Consider the following 14787-nt stretch of genomic DNA (forward strand, 5'->3'; position numbering starts at 1 on the left):
CCAACTAGATGACCTGGAGGCAGTGGGGGTCTGCACGATCATTCAAAGGAGGTCCCATAAGTTCCCTCCTTTCCTCCCCATACCACTCCTGAGAGATCTGGTCCCATGACAGGGTCACTGTGACATGACAGGGTCACCATAACATGCTCAGCGCCCTCTCAGCCCAGGGCCTCCCACAGCTCTCAGTAGACCACTGCCTTTTGTCAAAGAACTGTGTTTGTGGAGCCCTTGCTCCTGTGTTGTCATTGAATTTGTTTACATTTGCTACATACCTTGTGGGACTAAGGGACAGCAAGGACCAGCATCCCCTGGACCCAGAGAACCACCTCTGTCCTCCACCTCAGAAGTACTCAATCTTGCTGCTGATTGGCTGAGACAGGCAGCCACCGAGAGCATGTGACAACTATTAGCCAATCATTAGTCCCCACACCTTTGTTTTAAAGAAGATTCACATGTGTTTAATGGACAGTCCTGAATTCAATAGCAATACTCTGTACGAGTCATACGGTGAGGTTGAGAGAGAAGGGGAAGAGGCCAGAGAGCCCACACTCGGACATGTACAAAAACAACTTACACAGCAACCCCCACCTGCAAGAATGATGGAGCTCTTCCTGGGGGGCACATTACAAAAAACAGCACTGTGGGAGCTAACCGGTATCGGCCCAAGGTGCCCGTGGGGGTGAGGAGAGGGAGGCCTGGGAGGAGGCCCTGAGGCCGCTGGTGGTGGAGCATGAGCTCAGCAGCCGGTCCACCCTGGGAGCCGTACTCCTCCAGGAGGCTCAGGCGGTCCCTGCAGAAGTCCCGTTTCTTATTGCTGTAAGTCACAGATGCCATCAGTGGGCACAAGATGAAGGTGGTCTGGTCCTGGAAGAACTTGACCTGCATGCAGCCATTACTGAGGTGCAGCATGATGGCACTGCAGGTGCGAAACCAAGTACGCAGCTCATCGCCTTCCTGTGGCGTGGATCTTGACACCCGCCTTCAGCAAATGTTTGCTTGTGTAGTTTGGGAACTACTTAAGGAGGGTGATCTTCATCACGGAGCTGGGATGGGAACCCACCGTGAGGTAGGACTCTGTGCCATCATGCTCTATGTCCTGCAGGCTGTCGCGGTCATGGTGGAGGATGAGGCATGGGGAGTAACTGAAGTGCACCCCCACGCTGTTGTCACACAGCTGATACCTGAGGCTGTACCGGTCTGAATAGTCCCCCCACTTACTGACCCAGAAGATGGGCACGCAGGCTGGATCCTCAGCCTCCTGATGCCTCACCAGTCCCTTCTCTGAGGGATGGAGGCTGAAGCATGTCGCCAAGGTGGCAGGCAACTGCCTCAGTTGTCTCCGGGAGCACTGGTTCCTCTTTTCCGGGCACGCTCAGGCATGGGTTTCTCTAAGCCTTTATTGAAGACGGTGAGAGGCAAGAGGCTTCCGGTCGCCAGGTTCTAGGCTGCTGGGAGTGACTGAAAACCCCAGTGGAATGGTGAGGCAGGTGATGGGGAGACAGGCAGGAATGTAGGCAGAAGTCAAGAACTCTCGTGAGCAGCTCATGAAGGGTCGGGCAGGCAGTGAGATCTGTCTGAAGCATCTTCTGGATGAGGGAGGTGGCCCTGGGTTCATGTGCTTGGCAGTACCATATTCATTCTCCTTGTCCAGAAGTAAGTCTCTTTTAGGCGAGAGGTCTCAAAAGGTGGTTTGCCCACCAAGAAAGAGTGCATGATGCACTCACTGGACCACACATCCACTCGAAGTTATGCCCTTTCTAAATCAGCTCTTCAGGAGCTGTCATTAGATATCCAGCACAGAGTCTTCCTCTGCTCCCCATCGTATTTCGACTTTGGATGCCGGTCCAAACCCCCTACTTTCACCTCCAAGTCCTCATTCAGGAAGAGTTCGCCCAGCTTGAGGTCCCGGCGAATAATCCAGTTTTGGTGCAATCCGGGACGCTCTGCCTCAGGTAGCAGCGGGCCTCGGGCTTGGCCAGTGGGATCCTCCGCTGGCGCAGCTCCAACACCACCAACACGAAGTCGTCCTAGAAAAAGCCGAAGAAGCCTACGACATGCTGAAGGGCGAGGCTGCGGTGAATGGGTCTCTCTACCGACGTCTCCTTCTGGTGCGGCTTGAGCAGCAGCGACATAGGCACGATCCTGTCCGCGAACATCTCCTTAGTGTCCGCGTCTGAGATCTCGAAGCACTTGACGAAGCTGCCTCCTCCCAGAAAGCGGTCCCTCAGACAGCGCAGCCGGCTGCGCGGGTCCACTAGGACCTTGGGGATCTCTTTCAGCGGCTGGGCGGCTGCAATTCTGGGAGCCGCAACTCTGGGGAAACCGGGGTTTCCCCGCGGTGGCTGGTGTCGCGCCAGCTTCCCTGCAGTCGCCGCCGCACTCATGTTCCCGGAGTAGCAAGGTCTGGGCAGAGGTTTGGCACCGCTCTGGGGCTCAGATCCTCCAGGAGCCCCGGGCCGCCCACCCGGCGCCCCCTCCCCGCCCCCACAGTCCCTGGACTAGGTTTATTTCCTGAGACGGAGAAGTGGAGGCTGGTAAAAATGCTCAGCCTCCCAGCCCGTGTGAGCAAGGCGACCCAGACTCCTGTGTACCCAGTGGTTTCCAGGCTGGTGGGTGGTTGTTTTTCCTCCAGATCTTTGGCCAGCCCTGCATCTCACCCAAGGGCTGTGGTTTGGGAAATGTTTTGACTTGAACCATTGGGCCCCGTGGTGGTATTTGGAGTTGTGAGACCCTTCTGTGCTAAAAGGAAAAATGAATGGACTATTTAGAACCTGCTAACAATTCACAGTATAAAGAACAGGCAACAATTCTTCTGCCGAAATGTGCTTTCTGAGGGGAGCCCCAGAGGAGCTGGCTGTGTGGCAATTATGGCCCCTCTCTGGATATTACATCTGGAAGACCCCCCTCACTGGTGTTGGCAATGCTTCCAGAATTTTGTGCCTCTGCCCTGGCTTCTTCTGGGCCTCTCCTCAACCCCTTCCAAGAACACTCTCCTCCTGGGGCCTGTGGTGTTCTTGGGCTGGGAGTGAGACCACTTTTCCTAAACCAGATGACCTTGCTCTGGAGGAAGGAGGGAGGGGTGGCTGTTTGGGAATGCCTGCCTCTCTTGACTTTGAGTTATGAGGTTTTACCTCAGCATCGCAGACAGAGACAGAGCTCACCTGAAGGAGGAAGCTGGCTTTCCTCTCAGGACAAAATGGCGGCTTCGGGAGCCTTGGATGCATGTCAGGGGGTTTCTGTTGCCAGAGCGATGCTTCATTTCATTGCATCCTAGGATCAGAAGAGAAGGCAAGAATTGTGGACTTCTAAACTCTCAACCTAATTAAAAACTGACCAGTTTACTGAAATATCAAAGCTTTGACGTTCGTCTAATTTTTCAGAATGAATTCCTTTATGGATATAAGAAATCCCAATCAAAATCCTGATAGAGTTTTGTATAGAAATTCACAAACTGATTCTAAACTTAGATTGAAATACAAAGGATCTAGAATAGCAAAGACGATTTTGAAAAAGAAGAACAAAGTCAGAAGACTAACACCATCCGATTTGAAGACTTACTAGAAAGCTTCAAAAATAAAGACAATGTTGACTTGGACACACACTCTATGGATATAGACAAATTAATGGCACAGAATAAGAGTCCAGATAGAGGCCCACACATGTATGGTCAACTGATTTTAGACATACGAGTCAAGGTAATTCAATGGGGAAAGGATTGGCTTTTTAATAAATTGTGCTGGTTTAATTGGACATTCCTATGTCCAAAATGAACCTTGACCCTTACTTAGAACCACACACAAAACTTAACTTGAAATGGATCGTAGTATTAAATGCAAGAACTGAAACTGTGAAGTTTCTGGAAGAAAAATAGAGGATAAAACCTTTGTGACCTTGGATTAAATAAAGATTTTTAGCTAGAACAAAAAGTAATGCATCATAAAAGTAAAAATGGATAAATTAGACCTCATCGAAATTTAAAACTCCTGCTCTTCAAGAGAGAATTTTAAGAAAAATGAAAAGACAAGGCGCAGACTGTGATAAAACATGTGTAAAGAATATATCTGATAAAGATGTATATAATATATGTACATATTTGATAACTGTGCTCAACATCATTAAACATTAAGGAAACACAAATTAAAACCACAAAATGTTACGTGCTCACTAGAATGACCAAAACTGAAAAACAGTAACAATAACGAACACTACCAAGTGCTGACAAGAGAGTGGAACAATGGAACCTTCATACTTAGCCAATGGGGGTGCAAACATGCTACACAGGTTGCAGTTTTTTTAAAAGTTAAGCATCCACTTAGCCTATCACCCAGCAATCCCATTCTTAGGTATTTATCCAAGAGAAAGAAAAGCATATGTCCACAAAAAGACTTGCACTCTTCATGTTCATAGAAGCTCTATTCGTAATCATCAAAAAGTAGAAACTAGTCAAATGCCCATCACCTGGCAAGTGGTTTAACGAATGGCGGTATATCCATACAGTGGAATACTACTTGGTAATAAAAAGGGATGAAAAGGATGACTACTGATGGATGCAACTTTATGGATGAATCTCAAAAGTTTGGTGCTAAGTGAAAAAAGTCAATCACAAATGACTACACACCATATGACCATTTATATGACGTGACGGAAAAGTCAAAATTATAGGGACAGAAAACAGATCAGTGGTTGCAACGGGCTTAGGGGAGGAAACTGCAAAGGGACATGAGGACACTTTTTGGAGTGATAGAAAAGTTCTTTATTTTGATTGTGGTGGCAGCTACATGAATATGTACATTTGTCCAAACTCCTTGAACGTATCGAACACTTTGAAAGGGTGAACTTTATAATATACAATTATGCCTCAATCAATCTAGTGTATTTTTAAAATGAATCCCCAAACCAGGTTTGATAATAGAAACTCGTTAATTTGGTTCCCACTTATTCATATTTAGTAACAATTTATACCCAGAGGAGCCAAATTTCATACTTGTCCATCTAAAAATGTTTTTGGGCTCTTCTGACCCTGCTCCAGGGAAGGAGGAGGGCACTCCAGTTTGTAGGATGTTACCATGTGCTGGGCAGGCATCAAGCTAGGGATTTTGCACCTGATTTTATTTGGTCCTTGTTATGGGCTGTGCCCCCCAAAATCATATATGGAAACCCTAACCTCCAGTACCTCCTAATGTGACTATGTTTGGACACAGACCTTTAGAGAGGTGACTGAGTTAAAATGAGGCCATTGTGGGGGATCCTGATCTAACCTGAATGGTGTCCTTATTAGAAGAAGAAATTTGGACACACAGGGATACACCAGGGGCATGTGGACACAGAGGGACACCATGTGAAAAGGCAGCAAGGAGGTAGCCACCTGCCAGCCAAGACCTCAGGAGACATCAAAGTCACCGACACCTTGATCTCAGACTTCTAACCTCCAGAATTCTACGAAAATTAATTTTTGTTGTTCGAGCCACCCAGTCTGTGGTACTTTGTCCTGGCAGCCCTATCAAACCAGTACAGGTCCTCCCAACAGCCCGAAGGGAGACAGGCAGGATTCAAAATGCAAGGCTCTGTGAGTGTTGGGAGCTTGCGCAGCTCCAGTGTCCTGTAGGGGAGCCTGTCTGTCAGCCGAAGCCCACACTCCTGCCACCTGCACGCTGCACTCCAGCCCCCCACATCTCAACTGTAATTCTTGGGAAATCAGAACTGGATCCCTCTCATCCTTGAACGATCTGTACTGCTTTTCCTCAGTGAATGATGAATTGATTTGAATAATTAGAGCAACAAGATTTCAGGATGCAGGAGAGACCTACTTTAAATATTCACCTGTTTTCCAAGACAAAGTGATATTGATTTTCATACACAGTGAATGTAACAGTTTCTGTGAGTCTTGGGCCCAGTGACAGGTGCTGAGGATGCCAAGGGGTGGCTCCAGCCCTTGCTCTCTGGCAGGTCTTACAGGACCTGTGCAGTGATGCTTTTTTTTTTTTTTTTTTTTTTGGTGAGGAAGATTGGCTCTGAGCTAACATCTGTGCAAATCTCCCTCTATTTTGTGTGTGAGATGCCTGCCACAGTGTGGCTTGATGAGCGGTGTGTAGTTCCATGCCTGGGATCCAAACCCACAAACCCCTGGCTGCCGAAGCAGAGCACATGAACTTAACCACTACACCACCGGACCAGCCCCCTGTGAATGCTTTCTTAGCCTAGACATGCATTCATTACGCAAATATTTACTGAGCACCTGCAATGAAACCATGAATCAAATTTTTAAATTTTTTCTCTACAACAGACTTATCCTAGACCCTAGATCATCCTGAACTTTGGTCCATGAGAACAAATAATTAAGGGAGTTTTGTTGTTCGTTGGTTTTGTTTTTTAAATCAGATTTTTTTTTTTCTATTCTGTGCACCAAAGCAAGGTGGAGAAAACAACCTGGAGGTGAGGGGCTTGTAGTTCAGAAATGAAGGATCCCCTTTATATTCTGAGCATCTTCTAGAGGCAGAAACTGACCTCCTGCCGTGATTGGATCCTGGGGGCTCAGCAAATAGTGATGTTTTGCTAAATGTTTGTGGAACTTGACTAAATTTTAAATGATTCATCTGCGGGTGGGAAGCAGCCACTCCCAGGGAAGTGACCAGAGGCACCTTTTAAATTCAGCCTCAGGAAAAGTTAGGCGAGTTGGGCTGGCCTGAGAGAAGTCATCTGCTCCGCCAAGGTGAGGACCAGCATGGCCCTGGATAAAAGCTGAAATTGGAACTTGAAGACAGAGAGACTAGGGAACCGTTGCCTGCAACCAGGAAATGAAGAAGTGGAGAGAATTTGGTGGACAACTAAGTAAGGCCTTTGGGTTTGAGAAGCAGTGGTTGTCTGCACTGAGACATCCACCCGGTAGCCTGGAGCTCAGGGGAAGAGCTGGACACTCACTCCCTGGGCCTCCTGCGTTTGCCCTGCCCTGGGCCCACCTGCCTGGTCCCCTGACCTCCTTCACCCCAAGCTGGAGGGAGCCCACGGCAGCCTCATTAGACAGCAGTGACCATCACAGCCTTCCCAGGGAGCCCGCCAGACAGCTTTTGCTGGGGAGTAAGCTCACTTGGCTTCTCTTGAGAGGTTAGCCAGCTGTTTTCTAGGGCCAGCCTCACTTTCTCACCAATTGCTGGAGTCCAGATGGCCATGCCTTTGGATCTTCTCAATTGTCTTCTTTAAAACCTCCTTAAATTCCTCTTTCCGCCCACGGCTGGAGAGGAGTCTGCCAGGCCCTGGGGAAGCACAGTCCCTCCTCCCACGGGCCGCCCCTCCTCCCCGCCTAACTGGGCAGCATCCTCCACGAATAAGGAAGAACTGCTGGGCTCAGGCTGGGCGTCGTGGTGTCCTTGGGCTCTGTGCCATGGTGGAGAGAGGAAATGAAGGACACGGTCTCTCTCCCCACTTTCCTCACAGTCTGGTAGGAAACGCAGATAAGAAACAGCGATTGAGGAGGATGGAGATAAATGACATCCCCGTCCTAAATGAATTCTATCTTTCACCTCCCAATAGAATGTAAACTCCACAAGCTGAGGGGCCTTGTTTTGCTCACTCACCACTGGATTTCCTGCACCTAATGCTGTGACTGGCACATAGTAGGCATTCAAAAAATATCTGTTGGTTGAATGAATGAATGTCATGTTCTTTGTCATATCCCCAGTTCCTAGCACAAGCACTTGGTTCAGTAAATTATTGCTAAAAGGAGAACAAATGAATGAGGGAGGGTGAGGGCAGGGCTTTAAAGGATGAATAAGAATTAACCTAACAGGGGACGTAAGAGGATAGGGGCAGAGAGGATGACATTTGCACAAGCAAGTAAAAATGTGGAGCTTTCACGAACAGCAACTTATTGGAAGTGGCCCAATATTTTATCTGAAAATGAGTTTAACTAAAATTTTGCAGGAAGTTAGCAGAAGAGCGCCTGGGTTTTCTCATTTCTTTCCCTTCTCCCACAAGCTTAGTGACTTTAGATCATTAAAAAGTCACAGAGCCCTTGTATTTCCACTAATATTAATCTTAACTTTGTTTGCAAGTGACAGAAATTTGATTCAAACTAGTTTAAGCAAAAGAACTACAAAGTGTGGGAGCTGGTTGTTTCTATGTTTCTGTGTGTGTATGTATGTATGTATCTGTCTATATCTATCTTCTGTCTGTCTAAACGTGGGTTTTCTTCCTTCTAGAATAGCCGTATTCTCTCCTACTTCAAACAGCTTCCTCTCCACAGTCAGGCAAGCATGCTTACGTGGCTCCAGTAGCTTTGGAACCAGCTGTATAAAAATCCCAGGAAAAGACTTTGATGGGTTCTGCTTGGATCACATGCCCACTCCAGACCAGTCCCTGTGACTGTTGACGAGCCTGGGTCGAAGGCCCTCCCCTGACGGACAGCACCATCACTGACAGATCCGGGAGAAAGAGAGGAGTTCCCCCAAAGGAAGACATACTGGATAAAATCAAACCATAGATCACCCCACATCAGCCTTGCAGGTGTCCCAGGCAGCCCGGTGCCATGTGTGGACACATGTAGTCACATCCTCATTCAGCATCAGAGAAGGTAAACTTGAATATGCATTTTTGGTGTCTTACTGTAACCTCTTCTCTGGGCCTCAGTTTACTCATTCAGAAAGTGAATAGAAATTGGGCTAAATTCATCTTTAAAGATCTCTTCCAAATATGACAGTCTAGTATTTCCAAGAGGCTTACATTTAAAGCCTTGTTAACATCTTGGATGATGGAAATGTCTGTTTCTTTGGTTGATTAATTCCTGGAGTAGGTTTGGAGAGTTTATCTTTGTTGTTCTCAGTCATTTCAAAAACGCAATCCATTGTTCAGCAAAGGAATCTAATCTTTTTCCCAAAGGGCATTTTTTAGTCTCATTCAGAATCTCAATTATTGGAATCATCATCTTTGGAAGAATGAGATGTTTGGGGTTGAAGTACTTTAGATCGATCCCAATTTTTAGTTCTTGGGCCCAAAAGTTTTATTATTTCTAATTGATCCTGGGAGCTGCAGAAAGGGAAACCATTGCTCTCTCAGGTTATTTGGGACCTGCTTGACCTTGGTAAAGAATATTCCCGGTTGGGGGTCTCTGAGCCTGGAACTGTTGCTTTTTTATATCTATTGAGTATCTGTGATGAGCTTATGAAATGCAAGGGAATCAAAATCACTGATGCATTAGCCTTTCCCAGTGGGGTGGGACTCTGTGCCCCTTCAAAGCATGTCCATGTGCCCCAGCTCCACCCCCAACAATCCTGGGCCAGGGCAGGACAGGTGCAAAAAAGAAAAATGACGTATTCACCACCAACCACTGGTTGGTAAAATTTTAATCTAAAATCCAGGGCTTCTGACTTCCGGCCTAGTTGTCCTTCAGCACGAGCATCCTCTGTCCCCTCTTCACCTCCAGCCACATGCAGAGCCTCCTTCTCCAAGACCTAAAACCAACCCACCCCTTCCTCACCCCCAGCTCTCGAGGCCTGCGTGGTAACGCTGTGACCCTGACTACCAGCCACACGGGGCCTTTCAATCTTGTCTCCCATAAGTATCTTGAGTTGGCGCTGTGATTTCTGGGCATCTGCTTTCTCTGCAGACAAAGTCATTTTCTTAACTCAAGCCCAATCATCTGAATGTTTGCCTCCCTGAGGGGTCCTCTAACACAGCCAAGCCTTTGTCTGACTGTGGAGCCTTCCTCCGCTCACCTGTGTCTCAGCCCTGTCTGAGCATCCCGCCGACACACACACAGTCCCACCCCTTTGCACACAATGGAAGACCTGTGTCTTTCTTTCATAGCCGTGAGGATGTTGTAGCCCCTGGGGCTGTGGGAGTCTTCACACACTGGCTGGTGTGACTAGCAAGGTCAGCAGCCAGGTTGATCCTCGGCCACAGGGACTGCCACATGCTTGGTGTTTCCTAGGTCCCTGGCTCAGGTAAGGGATGACCTGACCTCTACCTGAACCCCCTCTCATGTCTAGCGGAACCCTATTCCTCAGAGATCACAACTTTCTTCAACGGGCTTGAGTGGCCAAGGCCTGATGTCACAACCAAAATCTTTCTAACTCGAGAAGAACCCCTGATTGTCCTCCCAATCATTTTTCCAAAAAGGCTGGAACAAACCATGGCCATCCATCCAGCCATCCATTTCTTAATTTGTTCTCTTATTCATAGAAATATCTTTGGACTCTTACTGTATTCCTGGCAAATGAATGAAGCTGACATGCTTTCTCAGAATATTCGTTTTCCCCATGTCTCAAAGCCAATCATCAATGCTCCCTCATCCAGGAGCCTCTCCTAGGAATTCTATTTTAATTCAACCTCATAGTCCATAGACCCTCAACGGTGCGCTGCTACTGCTATCTTTTCCCCTCAGGCCTTCCCCTGGTGCCTGGCACTGCCGCTGTTAGCACTGGACTAGGCTTGGACTGAAACACCCAGAATCAGAGTTTCTTAGTCTCCACTCCCCACTCAGACCCCCAAGTCCATCAGCCTTTCTAAGCCCATCCCTTCCCACAGGGCGTCTCCCCCCTCACTCACAGGATACTTCACAAGCAACCCAGTCTGTCTTCGTCCTGCTTACTCTGGCCTTCTGAATGTGATAACCAGCTTAATCTTCTTAACAAAGCACTCTGACTCAGAAACGTGCGCTAATTTTCTACTGTTCACAGGAATTTTTCCATCATTCATCAAGTATTTGTTGAGCACCTACCGTATACCAATTACTCGGCAAGACTGGGGATGCAACAGTGAGCAAAATGTAATTGCTGTCAAGATGGGAAGACAAAAATAGGCAAGAGAAACAGTCAGTGTGATCAGCACCGCACCCGGAGTATGTAATAGGAGACCTCAGCTGTCCTGGGAGGGGTTTGTCAGGAAAGGTCTCCTGGAGGTGGGACAGGCGACCTGAATTAAAACTCCCCTGCCTGCCTGCATTCAAGGTCTCTGTCCCTCTGTCCTCCGAGCCGTTCCTGATAAGAGCGTTTGCTCTGAGTGCGCCACTCCTCCACCAGCTTAAACACCTTGTGAAAGAGTTGCAATCTAAAATGGAACCAAAGGATATAAAATGGAAAATCTCACACATGGGCCCTTAGGAAAACAAAACTTAAGGACTGAGAAGACTGATTTTTCCATAAATGTTTGATTTATGGAAAAACTGGTAATATTGGAATTTTCTTCAATGATAGGGAGCTGGTCAGGGGTTGCCTCCTATCAACCTTGGAAATTTTTGCTTGTGGTTTCCAGAGGCATGAACGAGAAGTGACCCAGCTCAGGTTGGTCTCGCAAAATAAGCTGAATCAAGCTTTGTTTGTGTGACTGGACTGGTTTTGTCTGCTGGAGAATTTTCAAAGCTGGTCTCCATTTGTTTTTTATTTTAACAAACTCCACTGAACTCGCCCCTCTTTATATCCCCTCCTCATAAATGCTGCTTTCCCCGACCCTCAATGGACTCACCTGTAGCTTGTTGCAGTTTTGCCTGTCCTGAATTGCAATTCCTCTGCTATTCTAGAATAAACTTACCTTTTTGACAATTTTGAACTTGCCTCAGTTTACCTCTTTATGTATGTCTACAACCTTTTTTCCCCCTGTCTTCCTTCCTCCTCTACTCTGAATTGTTTCTCCATGTGTGGAACTTAAATTTCCTAGTTGGAAATTCCTTGAGCCGAGTCCAGCCCCACGGTCTGCATTGGATTGGCCCATGTGATGTATTGTAAGTATTTGAATTAGGTCCTCTGGCAGAGACCATCAGTGTTAGAGCCGGGTAATGGCTGCCCAGGAAAAGATAACATTCCTCAGCCAATCAGAGGACATGGGTGGAGCTGAGATGGGCCACTTCCAAGCCTGGGCCTTAATAATGCTTCACATGCTCCCCTGCCACACCCTCTTTCCTCTTCTCCAGGCTGACACCCAGACTGTGGCCCCACCTTGACCATAACCTGTGAAAGAAATCAACATTGCATTGTTGGCTCTTTTTGTTAAAGCAACCTAGCCTTCTGCCGACTAATACAGTTGCCAACATGTCAGCTTTCCACCTTCCACTAAAAAAGGAGGGAGATCTAGCAAGACTGTGCCTGCAATCCTGCAGGATGACAATCAGCAGGCTCTGAGTCCCAGTTTGCCACCGACTTCATGGTGCCCCAGTGAGGCTGAGAGCCAGTGTCTCTGCCGCCCCCGTGGACTCTTGCTTTTTTGACCCTGCCCTCTTTCCCATGAACTGCCAGATTCTTGCAGGCAGCTGTGTTTTCAGAAGCGTTTGAGCCTCAGAGTAGAACTGACTCAGGAAGTCCAACTGCTGCTGATCTACGTGCCTGGCTTTTCTCTCAGGAGTTTGTGCTGTTTTAAAACCTGAACCATTTGTCTCAACCCTGGTTTAGGAACTGGGATCACACCCCCTGCCTCCCCCCGCATCAACAATTCTTCTATAATGTCCCCTTTAGATTCCTGAAATTAAATTACTATTACCCATTTAGACGAAAAATCAGTATAGTACCCTAATGGAAATGGAAAGGAGAAATAAAAGAAAAGATGCTTATGTTAATATCATATATGTTTCAATACATAAAGGTTTGGTGCAACTACATTAGCAGCCAGCACGGGGTAGTCAGAGGCTCATATCCCAATAGAAGCCCTATGAATCCGACAGCTGCAAATGCAGACGGGTACAGGTGTGTGACTTTGGTAACTCAAATACCACAAGCGGAATTGCCATCAGGAATGTGATTTTCCAAAAGGTGAACAACTCTTGGGAAAGGCTCGAAGAAAATGAAATTCAGTCTTTCCTTGATTTCCACAACAGTTGCATTCCTGGAAAACTTCACGTATTTGAAAACATGCTACAAACACTTTATGAGTAAAATGGAGTTCAGCTTTAGGCTCAGATCATTCCCAACACGTTCTCCACCCAAGAATGCACAGTGGGCATCCAGCCACCATGCAGAATGGGGGGCGATTCTTGGTTGGGGACACCATCCAGACCATTTCAGGCTGTTTAGCATCTCCGTTATTTTCCCATTAAATGTTGAGACCATCCCAACCCAGCCGTTACAACAACCAAATACATCCACACATGTCCAAAGGTCCTTGTGGCAAATTTTTCTCCAGTGAGAACCACTGACCCAAACTAAGAAAAAGCACAGAGAGGCGAAAATGATATTGAAGCTTTTTCTGAATATGACTCGAAGTTTTTCTTCATAGTTTGCCGAAAGTGAGGCCTCACCTCAGCTTGATTTTCTCTGACTGTCTGGACTTGTGAGGCTTTTGCTCAGCAAAGGAATTGGCAGGGGTCGGAAAAGACTGTGGTGGGCCTCCAAGGTGAGTGCTGTTGCTCTTCCCCCTTTGCCTCTGTGAGAAGAGGAGGAGGTGGGTGGCCTTTCTCCCTACTCCACTGGAAGCCCAGCAAGACAAGCTTCACCTCTTGGCTTCTGTTTTTAAAAAGGAGGTATGAATACAGCAAAGGCTGAAACTGAATGAAATTCAATTTTCCCAGCCTCTCATCTCCTGCCTATTAATAGCCTCTTGGAATGAGTCACGTTGAGACATTAATTCAGTGTCTCTGAGAGAGCATTAACCTAAAATAGTTCCCAAGCCATTTTTCTAGGCTTCCATGATGCTGGGTGGTCAGAATGGACACTGTTTCTAAGAAATATGCATATAATCAGTTTCACCCAGGCAGGTGTGAGACCCAGAGTCAAAACATCAAACAGCCCCTCACAAACTTAGAAGACTGAGGGGCACGAATGCTTCATCTTCTGGACCCTTCCCCAGAGACCAGCCTCCTGGCTTCTCCTTGTTGAAGAAACACCCCATTTCCTCTGCAGGCCTTAGTGTTGTCTAAACTCACGTGGTTCCCTGAATGACCTTTTGGACAAGCACTGTTTTGCTTACAGATATGTGCAATGAAGCAACAGTGACAGAGAATGCAAGCAAGGTGTTCTTCCTGTCAGGACCGTAGGGCCAGGGTCTGCTCCTCCTGGGTCCTCAGATCTTAATCCCCTCCTAGAAAATGCCTCATGTTCCTCATTTCATGCCGTCCCACTACCTCATTTCCTCCTCTGTCTCAAGCCATTTTTAACTGTCTGACCAAGAAGGATCTGACCTGACAGGACAATTAAATATTAATACCGTGATTGAAGAGTCTGTGTGCAAATCAATTAAAAGTAGGACATGTGGGACTGAGACATTTTCAATTTATTTTTTCTTTCCGTCTGGAAAGTTCTTGCCACGTAGCTCAGGCCCCAATGTCCTGGGGCTAAGATTGATCCCGGAGGATGTCACCACCTTCTGCCAGCTGGGTAGCTGGTCACCACTTTCCTCGGATGGGGGCAGATGAAGGGGCTGATGTGGCCTCTCTCCTCCCATGAGGACACGTGGAGACCCCTGTTCAGACACCCTCCTCCATCAAAGTCTTCCCCACGATGAGCTGTCGCCTCTTTGGGCTCCCATCTCGTGCCGGCTTTCATCAGACACTTGTTAATTCTTTGCTTTTTTTGTTTGCCCTGCATCCTAGAATGTGAGAGAACACATCGAGGGCAGGCAGCATCCTCTTCATCTTTCCACACAGATCCCCACCCAGTGCTTGGAACCTGGTGTGCAACTAATAATGTTTATGCAATGAATGAACAAGACAATGAATCTGCCACTTTGTTACCACCTCTTTGTTTCAAATGGTAAATCTATTGAATGACAATTAAAATCTTAATTCTTGTACCCCCTTCCAAGTCAACATGAAGTGGCATTTGTGTGACGATACAGTCATGCACCGCATAATGACGTTTTGGTCAAATAGAG

The 14787-nt window shown here is 47.2% G+C and overlaps 1 pseudogene; it reads right to left on the reverse strand.

The window, feature by feature from the left end:
• Positions 1–570: 570 nt before the first annotated feature.
• LOC124249672 (serine/threonine-protein kinase PLK1-like) lies at positions 571–2384 on the reverse strand (annotated as a pseudogene).
• Between the last annotated feature and the right edge of the window lie 12403 nt (positions 2385–14787).

This window comes from Equus quagga, chromosome 13, assembly GCF_021613505.1.
Source record: "Equus quagga isolate Etosha38 chromosome 13, UCLA_HA_Equagga_1.0, whole genome shotgun sequence".
NCBI classification, from domain to species: domain Eukaryota; kingdom Metazoa; phylum Chordata; class Mammalia; order Perissodactyla; family Equidae; genus Equus; species Equus quagga.